Here is an 18371-nt window from a genome sequence, read left to right as displayed (position 1 = left end):
CCATCCCCCATCTTATTCAAGTGGCTCTGTGGCTCAGCTACAAGATTATATTTACAGCCTCCTTCTCTGCTCATTGAAGCCACTTGCGTTAAGTTATGGCTGATGAGATATAGATGCAAGCTATTGGTGGGGCTCCTGAAAAGGTTTTTTAAATCGAACTTAATTAGCTGGGAGGAACCCTTTGCCCTTTCCTTCCCCTTGCTCTTCTTCCTGCTGAAACATGTATTGATACATGGAATTTGGAGTTCTGGTATCACTTTCTTCCTTTGTGGATAGGGATAGAAGGATGTGAGCAGAAAAACAGAAGCCTGAGTTGTTTAATGATACTATGCAGTCACCTCATCAATTTGGGCATGCCTACTGATGTACTTATCCTTTTGTGAGAAGATAAACGGTAGTTCATTTTAGCTTCTGGAGTCTGGAGTTAGTTACGAGTAACCAAACACAACTCCTAACTGACAGAGACACTCAGTGACATAACATGTTGTTGGATGCAACTTCCATGTCTGTAGCAGTGGCAAAATGATTTGATTTATTTTGCATGAGACTACAATGCAGAAAATCTTTGGGGGAGGGTGTGAGAGTAAAAGAATCATTTTGGGTGTGATCTAATAGATGTATCGACATAGAAATATATATTTAAAAATTTGTGATCTAATAACTATTTTTCCTCAAGTAAAATATCCACCAGGGTTCAAATTAAAAGCAACTGGGTCAGGGGTAGGTTTCTAGAGTATTTATGAACAGGTTCTTAAATATTTCTGCCAAGAAAATTATGGGAAGGAGAGACTGCCTACTGTAACACATATGACCCTGGATTATTACATAGAAACACAGACTTAGCATTGGAAAACCACCCATTGTACTTCTCAAAATGGTGTCCAACAGATGCTAATGTCCCTAATGGATTCTCTGTCGCTTTTGGCATGAGAATTGATTAGACTTGGATAGTAATAGAAAATATTCTAACAAAAAAAGTGAGGTCATTGGAGAATAACTTTGTCTAATTCAATATTTGGCAAAGCAAAAATACTACGTTGATGCTCAGTTAAAGATAAAATGCTAATAATTTACTAATTTCCACTACTATACTCAATCTCGCCCCTCTTCATCTTTCCTTCAGACAAGAGAAAGAAAATCTACATAAATAAAGCAGATTTTAAAAAACCTACAAAGTCACATTGGTCCCCTTTAATCAGTAATTCTCAAACTTGTAATTTTGACCTTAGATATATATTTGAGCCTTCCCCTTTATTCTTTCCCCAGCTTCTGGGTGTTTAGCCCATAAAAGAAATAACGCTGGAATAGGTCAAATCTGATGTGAGTTGCATTTGATGACAGAGATACCAGGAAATTGTGAGTCATTCACCAGGGTGAACATTGAGCCTTTTCTGTACTGCAAGGGCTCTAAGATGGGTGCTTTCTCCTGGGTGCCAAGAGGGCTGTTACGACTCTATGCAGAAGCTGGAAAATGTGAGAGATAAAGAGAAGCAGGCCATTCTTTTAACTCCTGAGAGACCATAAATAACTGTCAGTAATATCATACAACTTAAGAGTTGAAATCTCATTAATTGTATGGTTTTTTTAAAAAATGGCAGCTTATTTGTCAAAGGAAATCAAATCACAGAACTCCAGTATCTAAACCTGACAACAGCCAATAAAAATGGAGCTCCTCTGGTTAAAATTTGAAGAGAATAAAAAGCCCCACCCTACTCAATCTCCTCCACATCCCCCCAGGCAGACCTTACGGTTCTCCCAGAAAGCTCTGAGTTCCACGTGGTCCTTGGAATTGACAGAACATGATTGGAAGCTTCTTGCCTACTTCACCTCCTTCCATCTCCTTCTATCATTTTACAACTTGGGTGGTAGATGAGGAAATTGAGAGCAGAGAGTTCCAGTAATTTCCCCATGGTTACTGTTAGAGGGAGAAGTAAATCTGACTACTGTCTTTGGTTTGTTTGTTTTTTCATTGTACAACACTGTCTGGAAACAAAGGGAACGATACTTAACATCATTTCAAACTCCTTTTCAAATCATTTCCCATCTGAATATGTTAAACTGCAAAGAGAATGGCATTTGTCACATACTTTTGGATTACTTCATAAACTGAAGAAAATTAACCATGATTAATCATGGAGGGAGTGATTCAGGGACACAGTCTTAGATTGCATGAAAATTCAAAGCAACCACAGACAATTCAACCAATGAGAATATTATTTATTCATCATCAATAGAGTGCCCAGGATTCTAGAAGATATTAAAGGAGCATAAAACATGGTACTTGACCTTAAGGAACTGACTATTTTGTTAGGCAGACAATGTGTGTGTGCGTGTGTATGTGTGTGTGTGTGCATGCATGTATTTAGAAGATAAGTATCAATTGAACTGTGTAGGATTTAATAAAAACTTCATTGTAGTTTATGAAAGAGAATACAATCAGGTTCTCTTACTTATCAATTTAGGCAAAAAGAGAGAGAGAGAGAGAGAGAGAAAGAGAGAGAGAGACAGAGAGCTTCAGGAATTTGGTTTTTGGTCTTTGAAGCTATCAGTGGGTTGATGGATCTACTGCTGTTCGAAGTTTCCTGGCCTGTCAAATTCATGGAAAGCAGAAGTCAAGAATTTTGCAGAGAAAAATAGGCAGCATGGGATAAAACAGATTTTGTATGAAAAGAGAAACAGAAATAGAGAAGGCAGAAATGGAACTGCAAGCTTGGAATGTTCTAACTACTATATTTCCTAAAGTTAGACTCTGTAAAATTGCCTTCAAAATTTTAGATTCATGAGTCATTCTTTAAGCTTGGGTGAAGGGTTTAAGTTGTATTCAATCAAACTTTTCCTGAATAACTCGGAATAAATGGATACAAATTACCTAGTAGAGTGTATAGCACATGAAAGAAAAACATGATATATATCATTATTATGTTGAAATATTATAATTTCTGGTGCCCAAGATTCCACATGGTTAAAGTTATAGAGACAAAAAATGCAAAGCTGCTGCACTTTTCAATACCTTGTGTAAAGGGAAAAACACTGAGTGGAATTTGGGAGCTGGGACCTTTAGTCCCCCTTTTTTTTTTTTTTTTTTTTACCAAGTGTCCCGTTGCCAAGTGTCGGTAAGACTAAGTAAGGAAGCCTCAATTTTCTTTTCTGATGACAAGGGAGAAGACGAGTGATTTCAAAGATATCTTCTATCTTTAAACTTATGTAAATCTGGGGTTGAATCAAAGGCCTGGTATAATCTGCAAGTACTTTTGTTATTTGTCCTGTGAAATCATCCATGCATAAATTTATACGACTTCAAAATAAGAACATTTTTCTTTATGTGAGCTTTTTTCGTATTAGCTTTCCAGCCTTGTACTGTATGTGTAAACCTCATTTTGGAGACTTCCAAATAATTATCACTGATTAAGAGACAGGGGGATTTTAGTTTCTAAATCATAACACGTGGTAAGTGTACGCTTGTTTTCCTTGACATTAACAAGATCTTAATTCCATCTGAAAAGCTGATTTAACACAGGTTTAATCTTGTATATGTGTTATTATTGAGAATGGATCTGCCTTTATATTTGGTAGAAAATATGACTGTGTCCTGATGAGAGTGACATTTAAAATTAGTTTCCCAGACTCATTGTGCCCATTGAAACCTCACAGATGCAAGAGGAGAAAAATGTCAAAGAAGCTCATATACTTGGCTTTGTTTCTGCTGCCTACGCTTTTCTCCTGACACCTGCTTCTTGGCATTGCCTCCAGTGCCTCAAAAGGGAAACACGTTGCAAAATGATATATTAGAGCACTGTATAATATTTTGATACATTTTTTAAAGGGAACAACTTTCTCTTCTCTCATATTGCTGACCTCTCCACTCCTGTATTCATCTTCCTCCCTGCTCTTGATTCCTCAGGACACTGTAGTGTTTCCCTGAGGGACAAAAGCAAAAAGAAACTCTTGGTGCTTTAACAGGTTTAGATATTGCAGAGAATTCCCATTTCTCACAATGCCCCTTACAATAGCAGTTCAAGGACTCACTGTTGCAAAGACTGATGTATGTATATTAAGCAAAAACAACAAGGAAAAACAAGAAGCTGACGTCTCTTCTATATGTCACAATGTTTTAAAAATTGCCCATCACTTGGTAACCATGTCTTCCTCTCTAAGGCCAAAACTTCAGAGGTTCATCTTTTAGTATAAGTCTATGACAACTGACCTCTATGGTGTTAGTGGTTGGAATTGGTACAGCCTGTAAAATCACATAATGTAAGGGAAAAATCTGACCCTGAAATAAAAGGATATTTTATTTGTTAGACAACTTTTGTTTGGAAGAAACAAATTCAAAATGAAACAAATTGATTTAATCTGGCAAAATTCTGGTTCATCTTGTATTCATGTATTGCTCAGTGATGGTTTCATACTTCCCTTCTTATTCCCCATTGTGATGGTTAATTTTAGGTGTCAACTTCACTGGGCCGAGGGATGCCCAGATAGCTGATACGAATTATTTCTGGGTGTGTCTGTGAAGATGTTTCTGGAAGAGATTCGCATTCAAATGAGTACACTGAGTAAAGAAGATCCACCCTCACCAAAGTCCAATCCCTTGAGGGCTCAAATGCAACAAAAAGGTGGAGGAAGCGTAAATTCTCTCTCTCTCTCTCTCTCTGTCTCTCTCTCTGTCTCTCTCTCTGTCTCTCTCTCTCTCTCTTCTTGAGCTGACATCTTCTCCTGCCCTCTCTCTCAGACCTTCAGACTCTGGAACTCGTATCAGCGTCTTTTCCCCCAACACCCCCCATCTGTATTTCTCAGGCCTTCAGATTTCAGCTGAATTATACCACTGGCTTCCCCGGTTCTCTAGCTCACAGACAGCAGATAGTTGAATCTCTCAGCCTCCATAACTACAGGAGCCATTCCTATGATAAATCTCCTTTTACATATATCCATATATATCCTATTGGTTCTGTTTCTCTGGAGAACCCTGACTGATACGTCCATCATTCTCCTCTTTTCTGAGTGTTAGATATAAAATCCCCATATATTTATCTATTTTCAGTGACACTGTTCTCAAAAAAACTTTGTTAGATTTCTGTGAGATATTAATCTCATCCAAACTTCAGCAAAAAATAGAACACTAAAACTCCTAGGATACCTTATCTTTCTCTTCAATACAATTTTATTAATGTTCTAGGTCCAGTTTAGTAAAAACAAAGGTGCTCTTTCCAGAAGTTCAATTTTCCAGCATCCTAACAATTGTGATTTAACCAGGTAGCCTGAAACTGTTGATTTTAATATAAGTTTCTGAACTAAATGCCTTGGGTAACAAAAATCAGAGGAATAATATGGTAGTGACATGGTCCCTTAACAAAGCAGTAGCACTCAACATGAGAAGACTCCAGTCTGGCCATAGAAACTGAAGAAAAACTGTCATTGTTACAGTGGTGAAACAGGAGGAGACAAGGGGTTGAAAGTTAAATGAGGTTTTTCCTTCTAGAACTGAAAAGCAAGTCAATCCAAATGACAAATTGAATGGACTTTCTTACAAAATTGTGGGTTCCCCATCACTGTAAGTATTCAGACAAGAGATGGACACAAATCTGGGGGAATCCCACAATAGGTGGGAATTGCACCAGGTGAACTGTAAGCCCCTTCTAACGCTGAGATTCCATTGTTCTAAGAACCATACGGTGAGGGCATTAAGAACAGGACTGGGAAAAAAGAGACACTGTTAATCCCCCAGTTATCCTCCAAATTTCTCTCTACTTGCTGGTTCCCTGGAAAGGCAGCCTCTCTTTATAACAGAGATGCTAAATTTAACTGGTATGCCTAACCTCATTTATAATCTCCTAGCCTATTTCCCAAGTTTTTTTTCTATACTATTACAGGCATCATTTAAAAACCATTAATAATTGTGTCCATTAACTACGTTTTCAAATGTTCTGAGACATAGTCTCAGAGATGAGGCATGTGAAGTGGCTGGAGCCTGGAATGGAGAAGAATATGAATTGCACTTAGTTTGTGGCAGAAGGGAAGAGCATAGGAGACTATTCCCCAATTCACTTGATTTTTACCTGATGATTTACAAGGTATGTAAATTAGGAGACAACCACAGAAGGCACATTTAATGACATCTTAATGCATCATGGAATTTACGACAAGGCATGAATAGCTTGTGCACTCAACCATTGGAAGCAGATGTTGCAATATTTCTACTTAATACTTAGGAGCAAAGTAAAGCATATTGTTTTTTGTGCAAATGTTTATGAAACATTAATAAGAATAATATGCACCATTCAATGCTGAACATATAATCTGAAATCCTTTCCTATAAATATTTATAAAGGAGACATTTTGGTTTTCAATGTAAACTGATTTTAAGCCCAGATTCTGAGATGCTGCATGTGTTTTTTTTTTCCTCTGGGTGTATATTTAACTAGAGTAAGACTAACTGACTCACATGGCAGCAGCACTTTTTACTGTACCTACTTAGTGAGAGCCTAAAGAGATTGCTTTGAATTAATTCATGAAATATACTCTCTACTACAATAGCTCAGCTAGTGGCTTGGAAATGGAACTTTTACTGTTGTATTAGTTAGTAACTACCTACTGTGTTGCAAAGAATTAATGAGCTTCATTAAGTTCAAGGAAGTACACAGTTTCTAAATTACGTGGTAATATTTGATATGTATAATATAAATAATTTAAAAAATGCCGTTTCCATCAATGCCTCAAATGTTGGCTTGGTTATCCGCAATGACCAATTAGAGGTATTAAAGAAGCTAGGGTATATTTGAGAGAAAAATCTACATTACAATATTATAGTAAATTTGGTTTACTGTTCAAAATGCTGTAGTTCTTTATTGCTAACTATGGTTGCAAGGCTCTTAGTCACATTATTTTCTTTCTGACAGTATCTTTTCTATTTGCAGTTGTATTATGTTTCTTCTAGTGACTTTTACTAGCCAATGTCAGGTTTTATTTTGGTTTTCCCCCTCCCCTTAATAGGGGAACCATTTTAGAGAAATAGAGTATCTGTTATTTTCTTCTAGTTAAAACAATCCTAACTGCTAATTGCTCTTCAACACTGCAGTATTGTCCATCCTTAGCTGCCCAAGTTTAGTTGAAAATGTCAAGATTATGAAGTGAATCATTTTCATAACTTTTTTTGCGTAAGTATATAAATATGGGGTAAGTTTAACATGCCAAATTTAGCATTCGCAAGCGATACGGTGAAATTGAAAAGCGTCAGGTGAAACGTGAGCCTTGGGAAAAGTGGAAAGGACTTTATGGTGTAAAGAATATCCCACAGCAACAAAGCAGACAAAGAACAGCTTGAAGGTGGTTAGGAGCTATGCATAGGAGTGATTTTTAAAGTAATGCTGAATTTGTCTCATCAATTTCACTTAAATCTGCCTAACCCTTTTGAACACAATATGATCGGTAATTTAAACCAGTCTTGAGACATTTGATCACAGCATGATGACATCAGCACTCTCTAATCCACTGGCTCGTGTCTTATCATTTAAAGATGTTAGCATTTGTAACATCTTCTCTGACCTTTGTGTTTGTACTGGATGTACAAATCCAAAGAAATCAAGTATTATAAAACTATGCTGCATCTTAGGATATTTAAAAAGCTATTTTTGACTCACCCTTGTCCTACTGACTACCAAAATTGAGACACTGTAAAAAAGATTTGGTGAAAAGTTTCTTCTTTTCTATCGCCATGTATCTACTGTGTTATGAATTTCTTCAACTTATTGAAAGTTTTTAACAAATTTTATATCAATTGTGTCTAGAATACCTTTGTGAAGTAAATTTTAACACTAAAGTAAATGTTTGTAAGAATATAGTACTAAAAATAATCTCATCATGGGCACTTAAGCAGATATTTGTTCTAATTGGAATAAATTAAAGTGAATTTACATTAGAAAATAACAATGGTTATTTTAAAGCACCAATTGATATTGTAAAATAAAGGCTTCACAAATGTTTAAGTTTTATCCATTTCACATACCTTGTCTTGCAGTGGAAAAAGAAAATGGTAAATAGTGAATATATTCCGCAGCCCATTTTAAAGTAGCTAGAGACAGAGATTATGATTTAAATAAGCTTTAGAGTAAAGCTAGGATAGCAGTATTCCTGAGCCCAACTGTGGTCCAGGTTTACCTAATGAAGTTGTAAACGTCTTTCTTTTAAGGTTATACTGTTAATTCCCTCATTAGACTCCATGTTCACAACATTACCAGGAAGCTGGGTCTGGTTTATTGCCAGGCTCAAACCCCATGCCAGCCCCTGCTTATTCACATATACTAGATCATGGGACTCCAGGAGTCACTAAACTACTATTCTTCCTTTCTCTACTACCTTCATCACCATTTGTGACCTGAGGTGAGAGAACTTCTTGTCCTCTAGCTATTATCCCCAACCTTTCCTGAGAATGTCCTCTCTCTGCTGTTACTACTTGGATACTGGAAGAGACCAGGATGGCAACAGTAGCAGTGGGAGGGAAACATGCAATTTTATATATTCTATTGCATTTAATGTTACTGTACCATAACCCTATTTGGGGAGATCAGAGAAAAGGCTTAGGGTGGTTAAATACTTTGCCTCAAATCACACAACTGTGAAGTGATATAGCTGGTGTTTCTGGACCAGTTTCTGATTTCAAAACCCCCTTTTCCCCTACTGGATCACAGTGCTGGCAGCAAGAATGACCAGCGACTATGTGCTCTTACATGAAAATGGACCTCTGATACTTTCCCAAGGCCATTATCTACCATGACTTCGGGTTCCATCTAAGATGGGTCAAAGATTATCAGGGCATTATAGCACTGAATTTACTAATAAATTATGAAATAAGCCTGACATCTTCAATTAGTCTTGGAAGTGAACTATTTAATAAAAACTCTGAATCTTTTTCAAAGGTAGTTTTAAATGGTTATTTTTGAAGTATGAATCCCAACAATCAGAGTTCTGTGGGCAAAAGTTCGTAACCAATTACTTCTCTGAGAGTTTATTTTCTCTGAAAACTTACCTTTATTCTTGACATTAGGCATGTGAATAGAAGTTTGAAAGACAGAATAAGCCAGAGGAAATAAAGGAATAAATGATTCTAGGAAAAGGCTTGAGGAAATGTCAAACTCAGGTTATAGATTGTTGGGACTACAATTCATGTAACTTATTTTCCTGGATATATCCTTTGACACACTTTCATAAATATTTTCTTTGTCTCTCCAAATGAAGTTCAAACTCCTGAAGCTTGGAGGGCAGATAAAGTGCTTTATTAACATTATATCCCCAGTGTCTCACATTTATTTGCTGCTTAATAAATATTTACTGAATAAGTGAATATAAATAAAAGAGTAAACTTTGTCTTATATATTGTATGTTATACATTTTTTGCTTGACTATGAACTGTCAGTTGTCTTTGAATCATGAGAATAAGGAACAATAATAAAATCTATGAAGCAAAGATATATTAATCAGAACAAAATCCTTTAAAATATGTGGGTCAGTTGGCATGTATATGTGCAAGAATAATGTGAGTTACAAATATGTATGTATGCTTATTGTTAGTAGTCTTACCTCCTACATAGTGGGTTTTCAAATGTACATTTTTTTGTAACTCATTTGATGGAACAACATTCACATTATGCTTTTACTATCAGCTATAATGTACAGGTATTCTAGAACTAACTCTGTACTTTAAGAACTTGAGAAGAAAGCTCCCAGATGCTATTTCATCATAATAATGGCTGATAAAGGTGACAAAATGGTAAGAAGGTGCCAGAAACCCTGGGCTTTGGTATTGCTGATGGTGACAGAAGAAGTAAGGCCATTACCCTGGAGCAGAGGTTGGAAGCCTCGGGTGCTGAGATGCTTAAATTTTATTATTTACTTGTATCACAGTTAAACAACTTAAATTATTGAAATTCTAACCACTAACTACTGTTTTATATTGAAACGACACCTTTAAAATTTTCCATAAACAGTATTTATTAAAAATGCATTATACTTTTAAAATCAACCAGCCTAGGGACTTCTGATTCTGGACCAAAATAGAGTAAATTCACTTCTCCTTATTGCTCCTGGTAAGTACAGTTAAAAACTTTGGAGATTATACATATAAAAAGCATAAGAAAACTCTGGAAGGTGGAGAGAAGAAGGCAGAACAACTAGGGATCTTGGGGGCCAAGGAACGACTCAGTATGTGTGTGTGTGTGTGTGTGTGTGTGTGTGTGTGTGTATATATATATATATATATATATATATATATATATATATATATATATATATATCCAGGGCAGATTGCGTCTGGATGTGGACCCCGAAAGAGAGAATGTATCAAGAGACTTGGGCATACCTGAATTCTGCTTTCTGGAATGCCAAGTTCTCGGGCCAGTCGTTTTCTAGTTGTTATCCCAGGGTAGCGGTTCTGTTGAAAGAGTGTTTGCAGGACATCCTTCTGACTCAGCTTCAGAACAAGCCTCCTTCTTTGTGATCCTCTTGAGAGTGGGCCTGTGGAAGAGAAAAGGGGGCGAAGTCTCAGCGGGGAATCCATGGAGGTACAAAACAATGGTGCCGGCCCAGCGGTAATCCTTGTGCCGTGTGGAAAGCCTCTAAGTCAGGGGACAGCTCTACATTTGGAACTGACTTCGGTACACCGAAAGCCATGTTGAATGGGACCCTGGTGGTCCTGGGCCCCCTACCCTCATGGTGCGGTGCACGCCTCATGGGGAACCTAGTTTTCCACTCCCACGCCAGGCTGTGCACCCCCTTCCCTTCTGACACAGTGTCAGAGGAGGCCTGATTAAACAGAAGATTTAAATAAGACACAGAGTCTAACAATATAATACCCAAAATGTCCAGGACACAATCAAAACTCACTTGTCACACTAAGAACCATGATAATATCAGCTTGAATGAAAAAAGGCCATCACAGATGCTAACACTGAGATAACACAAATGCTGGAGTTATCTGACAAATATTTTAAAGCAGCCATCAGAAAAACGCTTCAAAGAAAAATTATGAGCTTGTTGTAAACACATTAAAAAATAAAAAGTAGTAAACAAATGGAAACTTTAGAACAAGAAATAAGATGAAAAAAAGAAACCCTCAGGGAATGCGCTCAATAACATAATGTAAAGGGCAGAGGAAGAATCAGTGAACTTGAAGATAGATCAATACAAATTTCTTAGTATGAACAAGAGAGAAAGAATGGGCTGAAGAACAAAATAAACAACCTCTGAGATTACGTAGGACTGTAAGAAAAGATCTGACATTCATGTTATTGGTTTCCCAGAAAGAGAGTAGAAAAAGAGTATGGCTGAAAAATTATATATAAACCTAAAAGAAGTCATGTCAAAACAACTCATTATTAAATTTCTGAAAACTAAAGACAGAAAAAATCTTCAAAGAAGCACAAGAGAAATAACACATTACATATAGTAGAAAAAACAATTAGAATGCTCTAGACTTTTATATTCAATTAAATATCCTTCAGGAATGATGGGGAAATCAAAATATTCCCAAGAGCACCAAAACTATGAGAATTTGTCACCAGCACATCTGCCCTAAAAGAATGGCTAAAAGGAGTTCTTGAATCAGACTGGGTACAATTTAAAAAATAAAAATGAAAACAGCAAATCTTGGAACATGAAGAAAGAAAGAAAAACTGAAAAAAAATATGGGCAAATACCATACACTTTCCTTCTCCTGATGGGTTTCTAAATTGTGTTTGTTGGTTGAAGCAACAATTATGCCATTTTTTGGTGTGGTTTTCTCTGTAAAGGAAATACTTAAGACAGCGCTATTATAAACTGAAAAGGGTAAAGGGATTTAAAGGAAGGTAAGGTTTCTTTCTGGTGATGAAACTGTTCTATATATTGATTTTGGTGGTTATACAAATATACACGTGACAAAATGGCATAAAACTATATGCATACATTATACCAATCTTAATTTCCTGATTTTGATACTGTACTATAGTTATGTAAAATGTTACTGTTAGGGAAAAGGGTGAAGGGTACATGAGATGTCTCTGTACTATTTTTGCAATATCCTGTAACTCTAAAGTTATTACCAAAAGAAACTTAAAAAAGAAAGACAGGGTATGCATGTATTTTGATACATATATTTATTATATGTATTTGTCTTTGAAAAATAAATACATTCCATATACTATACACAAAGACCTGTTCAGGACTGGTCACTCACTCTGGCTAACATCCAAACTTGGTCCTGATCCAGTACTGGATCTCTAAAGATCAAAGCCCGGATATATGATACAGGATATATTTAGCATCATCAAACCTGATCTTTTAAAACATAAGGTGTCAGGATGAAATGCCATGATCAAGTAAAATTTCAAAATGAATGTAATAATTTCCAAGCCAGTATTTAATCAACCAAACTATCACTGTCACTTCACACAAAGTATTAATTCAGTTAACATTACTATTTTATACATAGTATCAATCTGTTACAGAAATATCTACAGAAATATCTATTATAAGAATTCTTCCTAATAGTTTTTTAATACCTACAATATGCCATGTACATTAAATATACCATCTTATTAAACTTCACAACAGTCCTCCAATGTGGATATTATTTTGTCTGTCTTTTATTCAGAGATAAAGATAAAGCTTAAAATATTTAAATAACATATCCAGAATTATCTATCTAGTTAGTGGTCAAAGGCAATATTTACGTTTGTATCAGGCAGTCTACAATGAGGAAAACAGAAACCATACTAGGTATTTCAAACAGAAAAGAATTTAACACAGGAGATTCATTATGCATGTTTTTGAAAATAGAAAAAGCAAAAATTGGAATGTGTATTAACGCAGAAATTAGAAATTGTGAGAAGTAGCTATCACCTACCTGAAGGGGGGGGAACACAAGGGAAGAAGTGTTAGTACCAGACCTTGGAGCACAGAGGAAAGGACCCTACCTTTGGTATGTTCCAGAAGCAATGCCAGAATAAGAAAAAAAAGCTAGAGTGAGAGTGAATGTGAGAGAGTGTGAAAGCAAGAGGAAGGAGCAGGAGATAGAGAGAGACAGAGAGAAAGACACAGAGAGAGGACTATGCTTGTTTCTCATCTCCCAGTAGTGCCTCCTATTGATCACACCCAGCGAGAAGCCAACTGGAAAAATACTCTGGGAAACAGTGTGCAGACCTTCAGTGTAGATGGGGTGCGGGGATAAAAAGAAGGGTTGAGACAGTAACAAAAAATTGGTATAGACTGATTTATTTTTAGAGTTATATTTATACTGGAATATGCTGCCTTCAAACCAGGAACTATGCACAAATATCTAAAATTTGAAATCTAAAGCCCAAATCTGTTCCCTACATTTTCTAAGAGTTTTAAAACTATGTAATATATAATTTAGTCTTTTTTCTTACTTTTCCACCAGCCTTCCAGAGATGCAAAGGCATGCAATTTCTCTTTTATATTTAACCAGTTGTGTAAACATCTTTAACATTAAGAAATAATTCTAAACTTTGACATGATCCAAGACAAAAAATGCTGACCTGCTTTACTTTCTTTTCATAGATCCCTGGTTAGCATTGAAGGTGATAATAAGGCCAAGGTCTCAGGTATATTTCCTTAATGGGCCAGTTAGCGTCAGTTATCTCATGCCCACAGATGATTTTTACTAAGGTTTGTTAGACTTGTGAACAGATGCCGTTGTTCACCTGAAACACCCTGGGGGCTGATGGGTCATTGCAAAACTCACTTGGTAGTATTGGTAGAAGCTGCTGGGCGTGAAGATTAGTAAACATTTAAACATCAAGGAAGTACACTTCTCTGCAGTGTATTGGCATTCAAAGAGAAATAAATAATTCTAGTTATCTTCTGAGGGAGAAAACGTCTTTTTAAAAAGCTGACTCTCAGAGATGTCAATGAGGTTGACCCAATGGACTCTTGTCCCCTTCTTTCTATTTATGTTGTTGTCTTTGGGGCCAACATTGATTGAATAAAAGTAAAATAGTTTTGTATTTGCTGGGTTTCTTCTGTAAAAAGTCAATGTTGTCAGGATATAGTTTGGAGATAATTCTATATGAAATGAGTAAGGTGTAATAGAGAAGAACATGTTAGATTTTATACCTGGGAAGTGCAATCTAATTATTTATATAAATCACTAAGAAGCAGAAATTAAATGGACAAAAATGTATTTGCATCTTCAATGGCATAAAGGAGAGAAGGATGAGAAGTTCATTTTAGTACCATAACACTAGAAGTCTTATTAATAATGCTAGATGTATGATATGTAATAAATGAAGATAATTTGATAGAAGAAAAAGCTTTTCTCTGACTTTTGCTTTTATTTTTTATTTCTTTTTTCCCAGCTCATTTTTTAATGAGGTATATTTAACATGTTACTTTTGTTTCAGATGTACAACAATATTCAATATTTACAATGATTCAATATTTGCATACAGTGTGGAAGGACCGCCACAATAAGTCTAGTTAACATCCATCACTATACATAGAATTTTTTTCTTGAGGTGAGCACTTTTAAGATCTACTCTTTTAAAAACTTTCAAATATACATCATTATTAACATAATTGCCATGCTGTACATTACATCCCCATGACTTATTTATTTTATAACTAGAAGTTTGTGCCTTTTGACTCCCTTCACCCATTTCTGTACTCCCCATACCCCACCTCTGGAAACCACCAATCTGTACTCTGTATTTATGAGCTTTTTTTTTTTTTTTTAATGATTCCACATATAACTGAGAACATATGGTATTTGTCTTTCCTTGTCTGACTTATTTCACTTAGCATAATGTCCTCAAGGTCCAACCATGTTGTCACATTTGGCAAGATGTCATCCTTTTTTATGGCTGAATAATAAATAATAGTCAATTACACATATATACCACACTTTCTTAATCCATTCATTCACTGATGGACAGTTAGGTTGTTTCCATTCTGATTTCTGCTTTTAAAACTATGTTGCTCAAGCTGGTTGTGATGGCAACATGTAACAGGGGATTTAATTCTAATTATGTCTTTCTAGACTGACTTTGATCTTGTAAATATGATTAATTAAGAGAACTTGAGCAACATCTGACCAGCAACTTGGAGTAGGTGAGTGGTTTCCAAACAGACAGTATCAATCAGTGTAATGACTTAGTAGATCTGGAACATCACTTTTGAAAATGAAATTGAATAAAATAGGATAGAATAAGATAGGATAGGATAGGATAGAACAGAATAGGATAGGATAGGATGGAATGGAATAGAATAATATAGAATCAGAATAGATTAGGAGGTGAATAATATTTGGTGAAATGCTTACTTTGGCTGTGTATATATCTGTGTGTGTGTGTGCATGTGTGTCTGTATGTGTGTGTGTTCTGGGACATGATATGAAATGTGCTGCTCACTATAAGTTGCGGACAAAAATATTTGAAGTTGGAAAATACAGTGAAAGAGATCTAACTGAAACAATTCTGTACTTCCTTGTTGCTTCTATTAGTCAAACCACTCTGGCTAATTGTCTTCCTCTGTTAGATTAAGGTAAAAGCGGAATGAACTTGATGACTTAAAATGCTAATTCTTCATAAAAACATCAATTTTGACTTGGCCAATTCATTCTGTCCTCATTTTACTATAGATAAAAGTAAGAATTTGAACCTGTTTCAAAAAACAATATTTTCCATCACCTTGTAGGATTACTGCCACTCCAAATCACACAGATTATCTCATAAGTCTGAAAATTCTTTTACGTGGTGGTTAGTTTTTAGACTGTCTTTATATCTGATTGTACAGTGTATTCATTACTGGCTATTTAGGATGTGGTAGGGATGGCAGGGGCAGTTGTGATTCTAGAAAGCAGAAGACTGAATAATACTGACATAGTTTGTGAGCTGTCAGGTTTTGCCAACTTGATTGTGGTAAGCAGACTTGAAAATGGTCCCCAAATACTTCCCACTTCCTAGTGTTCATAGCCTTATTAATCCTGTCTCCTTTAGTAATTGATTCTCACTAATAGAATACAGCAACATTGAGGGATACTACATTAGATCACAAAAGATTGTGACCTCTCTATTACTGGCAGATTCTCAGTATTGCCTTCTCAGCTTGCATAATTTGATGAAGAAAGCTGCCATATGGGAGAGGTCCACATGGAATGGCCTCCAGCCAACAGCCAGCAGGGAACTGAGGCCCTTGTCTCTCCAGGAACCATTCTACAGGAACTAAATGCTTCCAAAAACTAAATGCTCAGAAGCAGATCCTTCTCCAGTTGAACCTTCAGATGATACCCCCCCTCCTCTTGCCAGCAACTTGATTGTGGCCTTTTGAGAGATTCTTAAGGAGAGGACCCATTTATGCCATATTTAAATTCTTGACCCATAGAAATTGTTAATTTTAGGGTTAATTTGATATACACAGCCATGAGAACTAATGCATTGACATATACTCTGATTCTCAAACATGGGTCATTTGGCACTGGCTGGCAATACTTTTGGTTTTCACGACTTTACGGGTGCTACTGGAATCTAGGAGGTAGAGGCTGAAGATGCTGCTAAACGTTCTATAATGCACAGGACAGCCTCCTAACAACAAAGGATTTTCTGACCCAAAATGTCAATAGTGCTGAAGTTGAAAAACCTTGGTCTAAAGAAGATTACAGTACCTTTAGACAGTAGGTTTTAGATCTCATTTTCCACAAACGATCTCTAATATCTACTACCCAAAGGGAAATTACTTTTAAGTACATTCTGAGAATCTTGTTGTAAAATCAATGCAATTTCATTCATTTTTGAAAGATCACAGCATCTTTTTCTTTAGGAATGTCCCAGAAATCAAAGTATGAAACATGTCTCCATTAAAATACTTTGTTTATTAACCCTAGAGCTATGTCCATTCTGAAATATATAGGCAAGCTAGAAGCTGATAATAAAGCATCTAAAAGAGGTAGAGAAATTTTACATCATATTAATCTCATTATGGTAATACCTGAGCAGCCAAATTTATTTTTCTCTATATTTGGTAAGTTTGCTCCCCCTCAGGCTAAGGCTCATTATGCCCAGTTATATCTTACACTGAAACGGCTGACATACAACGAAAGGAGATCCTAAAATCCCGGTGGGTGTGCCTGTAACTTTTCACACTCTAAAGCGCTTCATGAATAAATCAGTGAAGTTGTCACAGAGAGGAAGCATACATTTTTCCACAAATGGAACTGCAAGCAACCTGTGCACATTGTGAATAGCCAGTAAGCTTCATTTATGACCTGTCCTGTCAGAGAAACAGCATAGCTTGTATTGCTGTTGACATATTGACAAACAATTGACATATTTCCAGTACATAAAAACAATCTGAACGGTAAGCAAATAAATACTGATATTACTGTGTTTCTGCCTTATTCAGAGCAATAATATAATTCCTTTTTTCTTTAAGGCAACAAGAGACAACCAATAGTCCATTGAAGAAATAGCTCCTCACACTAAGTTCAAGAATTGTCTTACTAAAATTTGCCTTAAGTACATGGTACTACATAGCCATGCTCCATCACCATCAAATAAGCTACATAACCCTTTAGTTTGACTGCATATATAGCACTTCACTTTTGCCAGCATAGATCAGGGAATACTGGTTAAGGATACATCTGCCAGGGTCTGTTACCCTTCAAGCATATTCCTGTCCTAAATTTATTACCTAGGCTAAAGACAGCTGAAAGGCTGATTCAAGCCCACATTGTGGTTTTGCTTTGACCATGATCATGAGAAATTGTGATTGATCAGCACAGACTTGAAAAGAGGGTAAAGTGCACAACATGCAAAGTGAAAGATACTGGCTCAAGATCACCCCTTCTGTTCACTATTCAAAAACTCCAGTGGTTCCTTATCCTCTACAAAAAGTTTAGTCTCTGTCTGGCATTTAATGATTTCCCTCCAACTACTTTTTAAAAAATTTGTTTCTTAGTACTTCCCATCTTGAAGTCTTTACTTCAATCAAATTCAGTCAGACTCTTTTCTCCTTCTTATGTCTGTGTCACAGGTTATGGGGTTCCCTCCATCTGAACTAACCTTTTCTCTTCCTGCACAAATTGTAACCATCCTCAAAATTCTAGTTAATGTCTTACTCCTTCAAAGATGTCTTCTTAGATCTACAGCAAGAAGATAGTTCTTTCCCTCCTCTAAAATCATAAAATGCAGTTTATCTGTATGTTCAGTTCCTATTTTGCATTTAATTTCATGTCTGAATTACCTTTGCATTTCTCCAATGCACAAGGTCTGCTGTATTAAATACACATGTAATCACCTGACCTAGATCCTAATGAAATGCAAAGTGCTTACTTAAATTTGCAAATTCAAATTTTTATTGCCCAATCATTAAGTCTATATTTCTTGTTT

Source organism: Balaenoptera acutorostrata, chromosome 5 (assembly GCF_949987535.1).
Source record: "Balaenoptera acutorostrata chromosome 5, mBalAcu1.1, whole genome shotgun sequence".
NCBI lineage: Eukaryota > Metazoa > Chordata > Mammalia > Artiodactyla > Balaenopteridae > Balaenoptera > Balaenoptera acutorostrata.
The sequence above is the reverse complement of the archived record's forward strand: the minus strand, read 5'-3'. Positions refer to the sequence as shown.